We start from the raw sequence: 14,504 nt of genomic DNA, 5'->3' as shown, positions 1-14,504 counted from the left end.
CTGCCCTTGTTCTTCCAGAGATCTGCGTTGTCCTGTTTTGTATTTTGAGATACAATATAAGATCATGTTTATACAAGGAAGAAATGGTTCCACTTAACTTTAAAAAATAAAAATTGCTTAAAATATATTGCTAGAGGTCATGTGGATAGAAATCAGGCTTTCTTTGCAGTTGCTGGATCTAAGCCCTTCAGCCCACACAGAGGGGGTAAAAAAGAAAAAAATTGGCTACATGTTTACTAACTTCTGAGAATCACAAACACACACCACACACCACAAAATAGGCAAAAACAGACACTTCTCTCAGGGACGTGTACATTTAAAGTTTAGATGAAATATGGTAAGTGGTTTTGCTCATTTTCAAAGTAAATGGGAAAAATTTGTGTGACAGAATCAGGCTTTCAGGCTTTCTTATCTCTAAACTGGGGCCAAATATCTGATAATTATCTTTGTGTCTCCTTTTTGGACCTTATTCAGAAAGTATAAAAATTATTTATATTCCCATGTAGAAGAATGACAGGGGACTCAACTTTTGTGCAGCTGTGGATATCTTAAGATAGTGCTTTGGATGTGTTACTCCATATGATATTAGGTGGTTACCACCAGCCCTTTCAGTAAGCAAATCTGTAGACCAAGCTGATGACACTCCATACACAGTGAAGCATTCTTTCACCAAGGATGTTTTAAGAAGACATGATTAGGGAAGGGATATCATGGGGTGGAAAGACCAGGAATTGTAATGCCAGGCAGACGTACATGGGAGAAGTGGATCAGCAAAAATAACAACAAAAAGAAATGGCATATTCCCTTGGAACCTGTCTCCTCATCAGAAAAAGAAAAATCATAATAACCATTTTGCAGTGTTGTTCTGTTAGAAATAATGTAGAGAAACAACCAGCTAAGAGTCCATACATCATAGACATCACCCAGTCAGCACATAGTGTGGTGAGGTTCACTGACCTCATGATGACTTGCTTGGCCAGTGGCATAGCCACTGTGGACTGCTGTAGCTGTGTGCCATTGGCAATTGTTACTCTTGTGGCAATTTTACTTCCCATCCTGCAGAAGAGCAGTGCCTTTGGGGACCTAGCCCAGGGTCTTGAACACATTGAATACTTGATGGAGGGAATTGAGCTCATCCACAAGTATTGGCTCAGTGTGTCTCTTCAGAGCCAGCCTCCAGTTCTCACTGTATTGGTGAGACTTGTGCCACCATCACACTGGGGAAGGACATTGCTTTCCTACTGTCAAATGAGACACAAATGACTCTGACTTTTCAGAAAACTTTACTATGTAACATCTATATGGGTTATGACCTGTGTATCAGGAACACAGTCTTGACTTTTGACTCCTTTTTATAATACCTGGCCCCTGAATCTCTCACGTTCAGTGACAGGAGGCTTCGACACTGAAGTAAAAGTCTACACATTGGTCAGTTCACCCCTCTGGCCAGTGTGGGAAGGGACTAGAAGTGAACCTTCCTTTTAGGAGCCGTGAGAAAGGGGTAGGAGGCAGAGTGGGACAGCATGGGAGGAAAGTTCAGGGTGTGGAGGGGAGGGGCAGAGGGGATCTCTGGAAAGACAATCAGAAAGGATGATGGGGTCTGGTGCTCTGTCATCCCCTTAGGTGAGGGCTGCTGTGGGACCACCAGAGCAGGTTGGAGGGTAACAGGGGCTTCCTCCTTGGGGCTTCTGCATGGCGATGGGGTCTGGCACTCTGGCATCTCCTTAGGAGAGGGCTGCTGTGGGACCACCAGAGCAGGCTGAAGGGGAACAGAGGCTTCCTCCTTGGGGCTTCTGCCTCTTAAGGCATGACGCCTGTCTTCCCGGGGGTGGGGCTCTGAAGGAAGATCCGGAATTTGGAGTTGAATGTCAGTATTGTCAACAGCCCGGGGAGGGTCTATTCTGATGGCAGCAGTCATGCCATATCTGCGTCGTTTGTTGACCCAGTACAGCAGTGGGCTATAACTAAAGGTGGCAGCTTTCATCACCTCCACCCACTGCTGTGCACGCTGTCTCCTCCTCAGGTTCTTCCTCCAGTGGAGTAAGAGGATGCAGCCACTAGTTATCACGGTGCAGAGCCCCAACAATCCGAAGTACCATGGGACCCACGCTGAGGCAGTAAAAAAAAAAAAAAAGAAAGAAAAAAGAAAAAAAACAAAAAAAGACAAGAGGCAAGCTGACTGACAGCTCTAGCTTAAGACCTGAACTGTTTCTAATTCCTCTCCTGGATTTGGCTCATTCATTCTCTCATTTCCTCCCACCCTTCTCAAAGACATGCCTAATAATTTCCTGATTCAGTCAAAGTATATTTGAAAGGCATGTAAGCGACCCCATTAGCCTTTTACATATAAGGAACACTAGGTGTAGAGGGGCCAGAACTGGCCAGACTCAAGTCAGGCCTTTTGGCCCCCAGTCTGGGACCCATGCAGTCATTCAGACCAAGAAGCCTCACTAAGGGCAAGGACCTCAATGGTATCTTTTCTTCTTGGGCAGAACATGGTCTCTGCCTCCGAGGAGTTCTTAGTTTCATAGAGAAGTCTGTCTCTTAACTAAATAGCACTCCATTCAGGCAGCCACCACCCCATCCATGCAAAGGGTCTTCCCTGAAAGTTTGTCGCTCACACTCAAAAGGACTGGGTGTACTTACGGCCAGGGAGGCCCAGGTCCTCCTTTTGCGAATCCATAAGGTTCACTCTGGTTACCAGGCCTATAGGTCTGCAAAGAGTGAACTGACTCACTACTCTCCCCACCAATGGGAGTCCCTAGAAGGCCCCAGTCCCATTGTTCTCTAAAGATGAGATCACCGGGTTCTGAGCATCTGGAATTCTTGGGCTGGTGCTTGTAGAGTAGTTGGCAGTTGATGGAATAAGGGACTCCATCTTATGACATCTCATGAGCATGTTGTTTTCCATGAACGACTGGTCCACCATAGAATTGTCTGTTCCCAACTTTGTGTGGTGAACTCACAGGCAGCTCTCAGGAAAGGGTTCTTACACCCTCAGAAGCTTCTACTTGTGTTTTCAGTTGTTAGGGAGCCATTTTCCAGTGGGAAGTGAAGCAGGGAGGACAGTGTGCATTGGACATCCCTACCCTTGAGAAGTGTCTTACCTAGTTGTCAGGGAACAAAATGGCTTAGAAGAACCATGTGGTCCAAACCTCCTCCTTTGGCTCCTACCATCTCTGTTTTGTTTCTTCAACAAGTGTTTTTTGGGCATCATCAGGTCCTGTGGGATCTCCCCTGTATGTGATGTGATCCTGCTTCTCTTTCCAGCTCCATCTCCCTTCCCACCCATCATATACCTTTCTGCCCTGGACATGCCAGATTCCCACAGACCCTGCTTATTCCCCTCTGGACTTTTTGCTCCCTCACTCAGGAGTGTCGCTTACCACATTTCCACCACTGAACACCTCCTTATGCTCCCAGGTGGTCAGCTCCCGAACTCTGAAACAAATAGTTCTTTCAGTTGATTCCCCAATTTCTAGAACTCTGAAGCAGATTAATTTGAAACAAATTGGTCCCAGGGACAGGAATCAATTTGATTTCAACAACTATAAATTTGTATAAAGTGGAAAATATAGTGTACTACAGATTTAACATATTATTTTTAGAAAGTTGCTGTATTTGAACTGGTATAAAAGTGATGCCCTTTAAAATAATACCACTCATCTACCATGAACAACTAAAGTTCAGTTAAGTATAAATTAAACTGAAAATATTAACCTGATGCTCTGCCACTGAGGCTTATTTTTTATTTTTTTATTTTTTTTATTGTTGGTCTTTCAAAACATTACATTCTTTCTTAATATATCATGTTTCACAATTTGATTCAGAATGGTTATGAACTTCCATTATTACCCCGTATACAGATTGCTGAATCACATCGGTTACATCAGTTACATTTCCATTGATTTACACATTGCCATTCTAGTGTCTGATGAATTCTGCTCTCTAACCTATCATCTACTATCCCCCCACCCCTCCCCTCCCCTCCCCTCTTCTCTCTCGACCACCTCTACTGTAAAACATTTATTCCACTTGTGTACTTCTTCCTTACCCCTTACTTCCACTTGTATGTAATTTTATAAAACCCTGAGGATCACCTTCCCTTTCCCTGCAGATTCCCTTCTCTCTCCCTTTCCCTCCCCCCTCTCATCCCTATTTAATGTTAATCTTCTTCTCCTGCTCTTCGTCCCTACTCTGTCCTTAGTTACTCCCTTTATATCAAAGAAGTCATTTGGCATTTATTTTTTTAAGGATTGGATAGCTTCCCTTAGCATAATCTGCTCTAATGCCATCCATTTCCCTCCAAATTCTATGATGTTGTCGTTTCTGAATGCAGAGTAATACTCCATTGTGTATAAATGCCACATTTTTTTTATCCATTCATCTATTGAAGGGCATCTAGGTTGGTTCCACAATCTTGCTATCGTGAATTGTGCTGCTATGAACATCGATGCAGCAGTGTCCCTGTAGCATGCTCTTTTTAAGTGTTTAGGGAATAGACCGAGAAGGGGAATAGCTGGGTCAAATGGTGGTTCCATTCCCAACTTTCCAAGAAATCTCCATACTGCTTTCCAAATTGGCTGCACCATTTTGCAGTCCTACCAACAATGAACAAGTGTACCCTTTTCCTCGCATCCTCTCCAGCACTTGTTGTTGTTGGACTTCATGCTGGCTGCCAATCTTACTGGAGTGAGATGATATCTTAGGGTAGTTTTGATTTGCATTTCTCTGACCGCTAGCGATGGTGAGCATTTTTTCATGTACTTGTTGATTGATTGTATGTCCTCACTGAGGCTTATTTTAAAATCAACATATTTTCCATCCCCTTCTCCCCATCCCTAACCTGGAACAGTGTTACTTTTTGACCCCATTCAGTTATTATCTGTCCTTGAGCACACACCCACCACAGGATAAAGAAATTCAGAGTTGGAGATGGCAGCAGAAGAGTTAAAAAATGATTATATCCCAGATTAAGAAGTGAAATAGGACCGGGCACACCTGAAATCCCATCTTTCAAAACACTTTGTTCCCCCTGTTGTGCAGAATCACAGCCTCTGGGACAAGAGTCCCTTGCATTTTTCCTTTGCTTGCAAAGTAATTAAACTTCTGTCCATCAACTTATATATAAATAAACAAATGGGTATATCCATTCAACAGAAAATATGTGTGGATTTGTGTGTATATATACACATTATATTTATATAAGATTTTGATATTAGGGATGGACCCCAGTATTCAGTTATTGAATAAACAATGTACGAAGCCTAAATCAACTAAAATTTGAAAATTATTTTCTCTCTGAAAAAACTTTTAATAGCAATTTTACTTATTTTCTACATCTATATGATTTGTTGAAATGTGCATATATATGTTTGTGTATAATATATGTATAATATATAATACATATATATGTCTACATATATTTATATGTATATATGTATCTATACATGTGCACATATGTATGTATATATATATCTACATATATATGTGAAATTATTGCTAAAATTAAGAAATCAAAACCAGTTGACTTGTATCTATTTTAGACCCAGAGCTCAGTCCTTGAAACACTTTGCTTAATTTGCAGAGCTTGACCTTCATCCTGTCCTGCAGTTTTTTTCTGCTTGCTGCTTGGAAATCTTGTCTGGTTATATTCCTTGCATTCTTCCATATGAAAACAGCCTTACTCTCTGTGCCAACCTGAGCCATGAAGTACTCTGAATGGAAACTACTTATGATTTTGTAATGAAGATATTTGAAAAAAAAACTGCAAGAAATACCAAAGAGAAGGTAGTCAAAGAATTCGTTGGGTTAATTGTTTTTACAAAGTAAGTCTAAGTTTTTAAAAAATATTACACAATCATCAATTTGATTACTGCTTCTGCCCATACAAAAGATGTTCCTATATTTGTTGAATCACTGAAGGTTGAAGTTTAGAACTAGAAATAGTATGAACTCTACCTCATAAGAACTATTTGCTGCTCATCTGGTTACACAGCTGGTAGAGGGTCTCTAGGCTCTACTGTCCCTCAGTCCCTGATGCCCATTCATTGGGTCTGTTTGCCCAGAGCAGCATGTTTTTTCTGCATTTCTTTTCTCTCTTTATTTTTTGGCTATTTTAAAAATCAGCACTTAAGTATAATGCATTGGCTACTTTTTATTGGAATATTTTATCTTAATTTTTCTCTTACACAAGAAGTATTAACTTGATAAGACAGTGGATTTGAGTAACCAATTACTTTACCAAAGCAATCTTCAAAGAACAAAGTTGGAGAACTCACTTTTCCCAACTGTGAATTTGTTAAAAAGTGACAATAGTTGAGACAGGGTGATACTGGCACGAAGATTGACCTGCGGGCCAGTGTAAAAGAGCTTAGTCCAGATGTTGGCCCTCGTCTTTGTAGTTATTAGTTTGACAGGAATGTCAAGATAATTAAACAAGGGGGAAAAGTCTTCTCAGTTATATGCTGGGGTGACTGGATATCCACCTGACTCCTGACACAGTGCACAGAGTTTACCCAAATTTAATTCCAGAACTAACTCAAAATAGACCTATATGTACATAAGAGCTAAAGGGGGATTTTCTTTAAATGTATAGGAGTAAATTTTGACTTTATTAGGCAAACTCTTCTCGGATAGGACAGCAAGAGCACAGTGATAAAGGACAATATGAAGTAGATTGAACTTCAAGTTAACAACTTTTGTTCAAAGTATCTTGTCAAAAATTCGGAAAGATAACTGACAGACAAGGACAAAATATGTGCAAGTAACATGTTTTAAAAGCAAATGTATTCAGAATAAATAAAGAACAGAACCCAACACAAAGATAGCCAATGTTTAAATAAAGGACACATCATCTGAGTAGACCTTTCTCTAGAGACCTTCCTCTAAAGCAGATATTCTGGGCCAGTGAGCACATAAAAAAAATGTTCAACATTATCATCCAGTGAGACTCAAAATAAGGTACTACTCCACATCCATGAGGATAGCTAAAATAAAACCAGATATTAACAACTTGGTAAGTAATTGGGAAATGTAGAACCCACCTTCCTACATTGCAGTAGAAATGTAAAATAATGTAGTTTCTTTGAAAAATATAATTTGAGGAAATGTCAGACTAGAGATAGCACACCACATGACCCAGAATTCCACTCCTAGTTATATATCTAAAAGAACTGAAAACTTTAAAAATGTTTTAAAAATATTTTTATTACTTGAGAGACCTTTATTTTATTTATTCATGTGATGTGCTGAGAATCAAATACAGAGCCTTACGCATGCTATGCAAGCACTCTACCACTGAGCCACAGCCCCACCCCAAGTAATGAAAAGTTTTGTCTGCCAAAATTGGTACTAGATTGTCCATAACATTCTTCATAATTACCAAAAGTATAAATAACCCTAAGGTCCATCAAGTGGTATACAGATAAACAAATGTGATACAACCATCCAACAGAAAATATGTATGTATTTGTGTGTATACATATGCATTGTATGTATATAAGATTTTGATATTAGATACAAAACCCAGGGCCTCACCCATGGTAGGCAGTGCTCCTCTACTGAGCTAAAGTCCCAACCCCCTCTTTCTTTGTGACGGGGTCTTGCTAAGTTGCTCAGGATGGCCTGGACCTTGTCATCCTCCTAACTCAGTCTTTCTAGTCTCTGGGATTATACACATGGGGAATTGCTTCTGGTTACAATAGGACATTATTTGGTAATAGAAAGAAATCAGTTACCAACACTTGCTCCAGCCCAAATTAACCTTGAAAACATAAAGCTAAGTGAAAGTCAGGAAAGATTACATGTGTAATTCAATTCACATGATACTTGAGAAGGCAACTCTTAGGAGGTAGGAAGTTGATTTCTAGCTGACTTAGGGTTAGGAGGCTGGGGTAGAAATGAGTGGTTGCTTGTGGTTCTGATGCTCTTTCAGGGGAGCTAGAACTATACTAAGATTGTTGATTGTACAACTCTGCAGATACACTGAAAGCCATTGGCTAATCCACTTAAATGGGTGAGTTGTACAGTATGTAAATTGAGTATTAATATATCCTCCAATTACTTGGAGGATTAAGAATACTTTTGTATGCAATGGCTAAGTCAAAAATATACTCTTATGTTGGGATTATACCACAGATACAAGAACAGAACCTATAGAGTGGATGGTGTCAATTGGGATCAGACTCCCAGAGATACATTTGAAAAAACGGATGGCAGCCAAAAAAGAATTGTGGGCCTCTATCAGCAGGTAGGAAATTTTATTTATAAAATATATTTGAATATTAGAATTTTTAACCTCAGTAGAATCAAATTCTCTGAAGTCTTATTTAGGAAGCATAAATATAGATATACAGTATTAACATAGTCTCCTTTGGGGACTAGGACAGCTTCATTCATTATCCATGTGTTCAAGTGCCTGTGTAGGGGGCAATATGGCATCATTAGACAGTTCTAGCAGGGCCCCTCTGTTAGCATTAGAAGTGGCTAGAATAGTTTTCAACATGTACATGTACTATTGGATAAAAATAAAATATGGTCAATCTTCAGATAGAAAAATGTACATGTCTAGAAGTCTTAGCTCTGTAGTACATGGTGCAAAAAGAGTAAAAATGATCAATTACATTTGATGTGATGTCAATTATGTGCTAAGCCTTACAATTCATGGGTTCCCCAATCTCAAATTTGAGTGTGCACAAAGAAATAAGTAAACTTAACTCAGTACACCATGAAGCGCCAGTTGACATGGTTGACTTTCTAGTTTTGACAAATGAAAGAATGATCAGACACTTGGAGCCAGACACTTGGAGCAACTAGAAATAAGTTGCAGATGAATGATATGGAAAAGAGTTCTATTCGTTTATAAGAATCCAAAATATAGCCATGTGGAGCCATTGGAAATACACTGCACTCTAATGGGCATTTAAGGGAATGGCCCAGTGACAACGTTACCCTGGCATGTGGGCCACCTTCAGTGCTTCTGTAATTTCTCCAAAAGGAGTTAGGGCCTCAGTTGCATCTTGGCTGTGCATGCTAGGATAGTTGAGTCTCCTGATTGTGGAACTTGGGTTCTCACAGCAGGCAGATAAGATGGATCCATTCTGATAATATTTTATGTTATTTGGACTCTCTCATGGCCCTTTAGATTGTGTGGTCATGGAAAACTTGTGAGAAGCTGAAATATACATGTCAGGAGTGAGCTGTATGCAAATCAGGGAGAGGAGAATGAAGGGGATGACAGAGGCACAAAGACACACTTTTTAAGATGGGCCTGTTGTGACCCTATCTCAAACAGCTGAAGTGTTCTCTAGAGAAGTAAGGTGAATACAGGGCAGGGATGTAGGAGCAGGCAAGGGCTGCACCCTTATTGGCAGGTCAGGTAGGAAGCCCCTTGTGTAGATCTTTGTTCTGTGGGACAAATTGGACTTTCCCAAGGTCATGTAGTGTTATGTAGACTAATCAAGTGATTCTGTTTTTTTGGGGGGTAGAGGTGTTATTGTTTTGTTTTTCTAAATCTTATTGTGGCCCTGGGATTGAACCTGGGTCCTTGAGCATGCTAAGCAAGCACTCTACCACTGAGGCACATCCCCAGCTCAAGAGATCTGTTTTTAAATACTATTTTATCAATATGTACAAAGTGTGGGCAGTGTCTACATAAAAATGGAGGTAAGGTACCCAATGAGGTGGTTGTTAATGGTACTCATGTAAATGGTGTTGTCCTGGCTTGGAGAGGAATGGGCAGGACTTGTGGATAGTGTGGATGTTTTGGCTGCCAGAAAAAGGAGAGGATATGGGTGGATGATGGCATCATCTTCTGGGATTGGGGAGCCTGGAAGAAGCTGGCTTGAATGGGCTGGAGATATGAAAGGCTCTGATGGAGTTACAAACTGCAGAATCAGTGAACTCCATACCATGAGAAAGTTCTAGGACAGGGACACAGGTAAATCCCAGGGGTTTTTCTAAATAATTGTTGCAGTCTGGCTGGGCAAAATAACCAGGCGTTGACAAGAAACTTGTGAAGGTTGATATGGCGAGAGTCCCTTTATTGTAGGATGGCAGAGGTATTTATACCTAACTGAATACACAGCCTGTTTCAATTTAGCATCATCCAGTTACAGCAATCCTCATCATCTTAACAATTATACACATCTTAACTCAATTAACTTCATCTAGGTACAGCAATTAGCCCACAAGGAATCTCTATCATCTTAATGGCTCGCTGGCGTTACTTCATCTTAATAATTATACACAGCTTAACTCAATTAACATCATCTTAATAGCTCACTGGCATTACTTCTCAAACCACTCCCTCTGGCAAAGTGCAAGGCATCATCTTGACTTGGTTGTGGCTCTCAGCAAATAATTACAAACCTCTTTAAGGAAAAGACATGTATACCTGCATCAGTATCTTAAGAATTGAAACTAGGAGGCTAGCTTAAGAAGAATAATCTCAAATGCCAGATCTGAAATTGTCTTCTTTGAGGTGTGAGGACTCTTGAACTTCCCAGGTGCTTAAGAAACACCTGGTGCCAGAATCCTTGTGACAGATTATCATTTGCAAGGTCCTTGTTGATGAGTGATGTGGAACGCTCTAGCAGAATCACTATTTTTTGTTGGGAGGAAAGGCAGTTTGCCATTGGAGAATTGCAGCATAAGTGTAGGAAGGTGTTTGTGACATCTTGTTTTAAAAATGTCTTTTCCTCCTGGAAAGAGGAACTATGAGCTTAGGGGGAAAGACCGAGAAGAAATGTTGGGTGTAGATCTGTAATTGAAATTTTAAAAAGGGGTCAGGGTTTGCCCTTCCCCATTAGTGCAAGTGTTCTTAAAAGTTTTCAGAGTGCTTTAGGAATTGTCAAAGCAAGGTCAGTGAGCCCTGTATACTCTTAAGTGTCTCTCAGCCATCACTGCATACAAGGGTAGAAAAGAGAATAGTCACTTTAGTGTAATTCTTTGTGTGATATACACCATGTGGGCCATGTATGCCAAAAGAAACCACAATGATGGTCTCTTGGTCAGCAAAGGCAGATGGAAAAAGTGCCATAGGCTTATTCCTGGTTCACATGTATATCTTGCTGAGCTGTGATACCTGACAGGTTATGGTGACTGATGTCATCTCTGTAGAAGACAACTCTGTCTTTAAAAGTTAGATTTAGCTGTTGTCCTGGTGTGCAACTATAATCACAGCTACACAGACCAAGGAAAATTTGATGATGAATTTGAGGCCAGTGCAGGCACATTAGTGAAGCCCTGCCTAAAAAAAGGGGAGGGGCAAGGATGTAGCTCAGTGATAGAGCCCCTTCCCAGTTTAGTCTCTGAATATCAATATCAAAAAGTATAAGTCACTATTTAATCATGATTTGGAAATAGTGTTTTTGCAGAAGTCTATGACCCAGAATTGCAACACCTAAGTTGGTTGGGTGGGGCTCCACCACTCCCACTACCATAGTTTTCTCTAATATAAATTTATTTTTGCTTGTGTAGCCATATTTTTAACTTTTTACAAAATGGTCTAATAGATGCAATGTGTAAAGAGTGTAGAATGATGAGGTCCTGTCTAAAGATATGAGACAGTCCCATGAGAAGCATGACAGTACTGAAGGAGTTTGTCAAATCAAGACTCTAGTAAGTACTAGTTTTCTGACTGTGCTTGTGCCTGCTTGGTGTGTGCACAGAGGTTGAGCTCTGTGTATATCCCTTAGCATCTTAGATTCTTCTATTAAAAAATGCCCATGGCTAATGTTTAGAACTTTTTGTTGTTGTTGTTTTTGTACCAGGGTTGAAATCTGGGGCAATCAACCACTGAGCCACATTCCCAGCTCGACTTTGGATTTTACTTAGAGACAAGAGTACCACTGAGTTGCTAAGCCCTTTGCCATTGCTGAGGCTTGCTTTGAACATGGGATCCTCCTGCCTCAGCCTCTCTAGCTGCTGGGATTACAGGCATGTGCCACTGCACCTGGCTGAGAAAATGGTTTTCTTTTGGGGAGGAGCGTGAGCAATTCCAGGTTTTCTGATTCTGTAATGTTTGGAGATGCAGGAATAATGAACCAGAGATGCTTTTGCCTGAACAAATGTGAATCCAGGGACAAGATTATTTCAGAGTTCTATATTGTTACCAGGGTTAAGGTCCAGCTGCTTGCCCCACAACTGACCAGTCAACTGACAACTAAGTAGTTGAGGCAAAGAAAGTGATTGTATTTAAAAAGTGGTTCAGTGAGAAGAAAGAGGGATTCTGTATCCAAATCCCTACCTCTTAGGAAGCTGATCTCAGGGGGCTTATGTTAGTGATTCATGGGTGTTTCCAGATGGGCAGGTGTTCTGCAGAGGGAAGGCTGGATAATGGCATTCACGTCATGATATTTTCCAATTTCTTAAATTTCAACAATAAAGATCATGATTTTTTTCCTATTATGGACTAGGTGCATATTATACAATGATAGGGAAAGGTAATTCTTCCCAGACGCTCTTGCTGAGCTGCTAGCTTAAATCCCTGTAATAAGGGAGAACATCCTTCCTCAGTAACATACTGTAAACTCCCAGCAGGGAACACAGAGCATCCTTCCTCAGCTAGCTACTGCCATCATGAACAGAAACACATCCACTAGTGAATTTCAGTATTTCAACACTGAGGACAGGCAGTAATTTATTCAAGGAAAGTAGTCCTGATTTGCAAATATCTAATTGTCATTGATTATTTTCCTTGGATTGATCACAAAAGGAATGTTAATTTTCAGATCCCAGAATGCACAAAGAGAACTTAAAATACTAATGTTTTAGGTTTGACCTAGATTTTCTTAGGAGGAACTTTGAAAGAAATAAGACTCTTCCAACATTACAAATCAGTAAGATGGATTTTGAAGATATTCATGTCATTGTGGGGTCAAATAAAGAGTAATGCACAAAGGAACCCATGCAGTCATGTTTATAGCTATGACTGTTGCTCTTTTCAGTATGCCTGTTTTTTTTCTGTGAGACAACAGACAAACACTGAATCAGAATGTATGAAGAGCACTTTGCTATAGGGAGCTATGTCATCTCTTTATCTAACATTGTAGACATTTGCTCATGGCAGTTGGAAGACTGATCTCCCAATTGTATCCCTAAGGATCAAATACATAGAATCAAAATGATGCAGAGGAACCTATGTTAAAAGGAAAGACTAAAGTTTTAACAGTATCAGAGCAAAGAAGGAATAATGAATCAGGCAGCACTGAGAACCAGAAGAGGTTCAGGGTTTCATGGCAGCAGTGTGGGCAGTGAGCTTCCATAGGCTGATGTAGAAGTAGAATGAAAAAAAAATATTTGACTAGAGTCAAAAGACCCTACATAGATGTTGGTTAGCAGTTTGTGTAAATTGGTAAATTTCCTAGTTTCATTTTACTAAAAACTTAAACTGTTTCCTAGTTTTCGTGTAACATTTTTACATTAATTCTCCATGTACCTGTGGAGGAAGCTGAAGCCCTGGAATCATCTCAGTCTAATGGACTCTCAACAAAAACTAGGATAGAATCCAAGTTCCAATCCACTCATTGATAAGACTAGAATTATGAGATTTCAGTAGAAAATAGCACCAATATACAATGTAAATGCCCTTGGATAATGTTGATGTTGAAAAAGCAGTAATTTATGTCTTGTGATTCTTTTTCAGTTTGAGGCTGATCCACTAGCAGATTGTTTAAGAGGATCAACAATTACATCCTTACTTAGAGTGATATCACTAAATGACTGGATGTTTCTTTATACTAGGAGCTGTGTTGAAATAGTGAGTCACGACTATGGGAAAACAACTATGTAAGTACAGTGGCAATTTTAAGTTTCCAATTTAAAAATCCATAAATAATCAATTGTTTTATTTTACCCAGCCTAGTCCTTGTGTTGAGCTATAGTCAAGCATCAACTGCCACATTCTCAGCTCTCTGAGAAAGATTGGGTAGTGATCTGAGTTTGGATTTCATTTGCAATTTTTTAGCTCTTCTGTGTGGCAGCTCCTACTTCTTCTTTCTTTAGTTTCCCAAAGCATTGCTTTCTGATTATAATATATATATATATATATATATATATATATATATATATATATATATATATATATATATATATATATATATATATAAATCTGGAATTATAATGTTTACTTAAAGAGCCTCTTCATTATTCAGAGAGGTACCAGGTCCTGTAGAATTCCCATAGGAATAAAGTGCCTGACTTCACGATGCTGCAATGTACCTGGCACCCAGGAGTGGGTCTGTGGCAACAAAGCTGAGGAGTGGACACCCTTCCTCTGCTGCTGGCTGTTTTGCATTCTATAGCAGTTTCCTTTCTTTGCATTGCTGCACATAACCCCTCCACCCCCCTGTGCTAGTGCTGCTGGTCACAGTGGAGAATTTTGACTCCCATGGGATCAGTGTCCTGTCAAGTAGTTTTTATTGACAGCTTTTTGTTTGCTGTGCATCTCATTGGCTTGCTTACCATCACCAACTAGATTTTGTTTCTATCATATCCAAACC

The sequence above is a fragment of the Ictidomys tridecemlineatus genome, chromosome 2 (assembly GCF_052094955.1).
Source record: "Ictidomys tridecemlineatus isolate mIctTri1 chromosome 2, mIctTri1.hap1, whole genome shotgun sequence".
Classification (NCBI taxonomy): Eukaryota; Metazoa; Chordata; class Mammalia; order Rodentia; family Sciuridae; genus Ictidomys; species Ictidomys tridecemlineatus.
The sequence above is the reverse complement of the archived record's forward strand: the minus strand, read 5'-3'. Positions refer to the sequence as shown.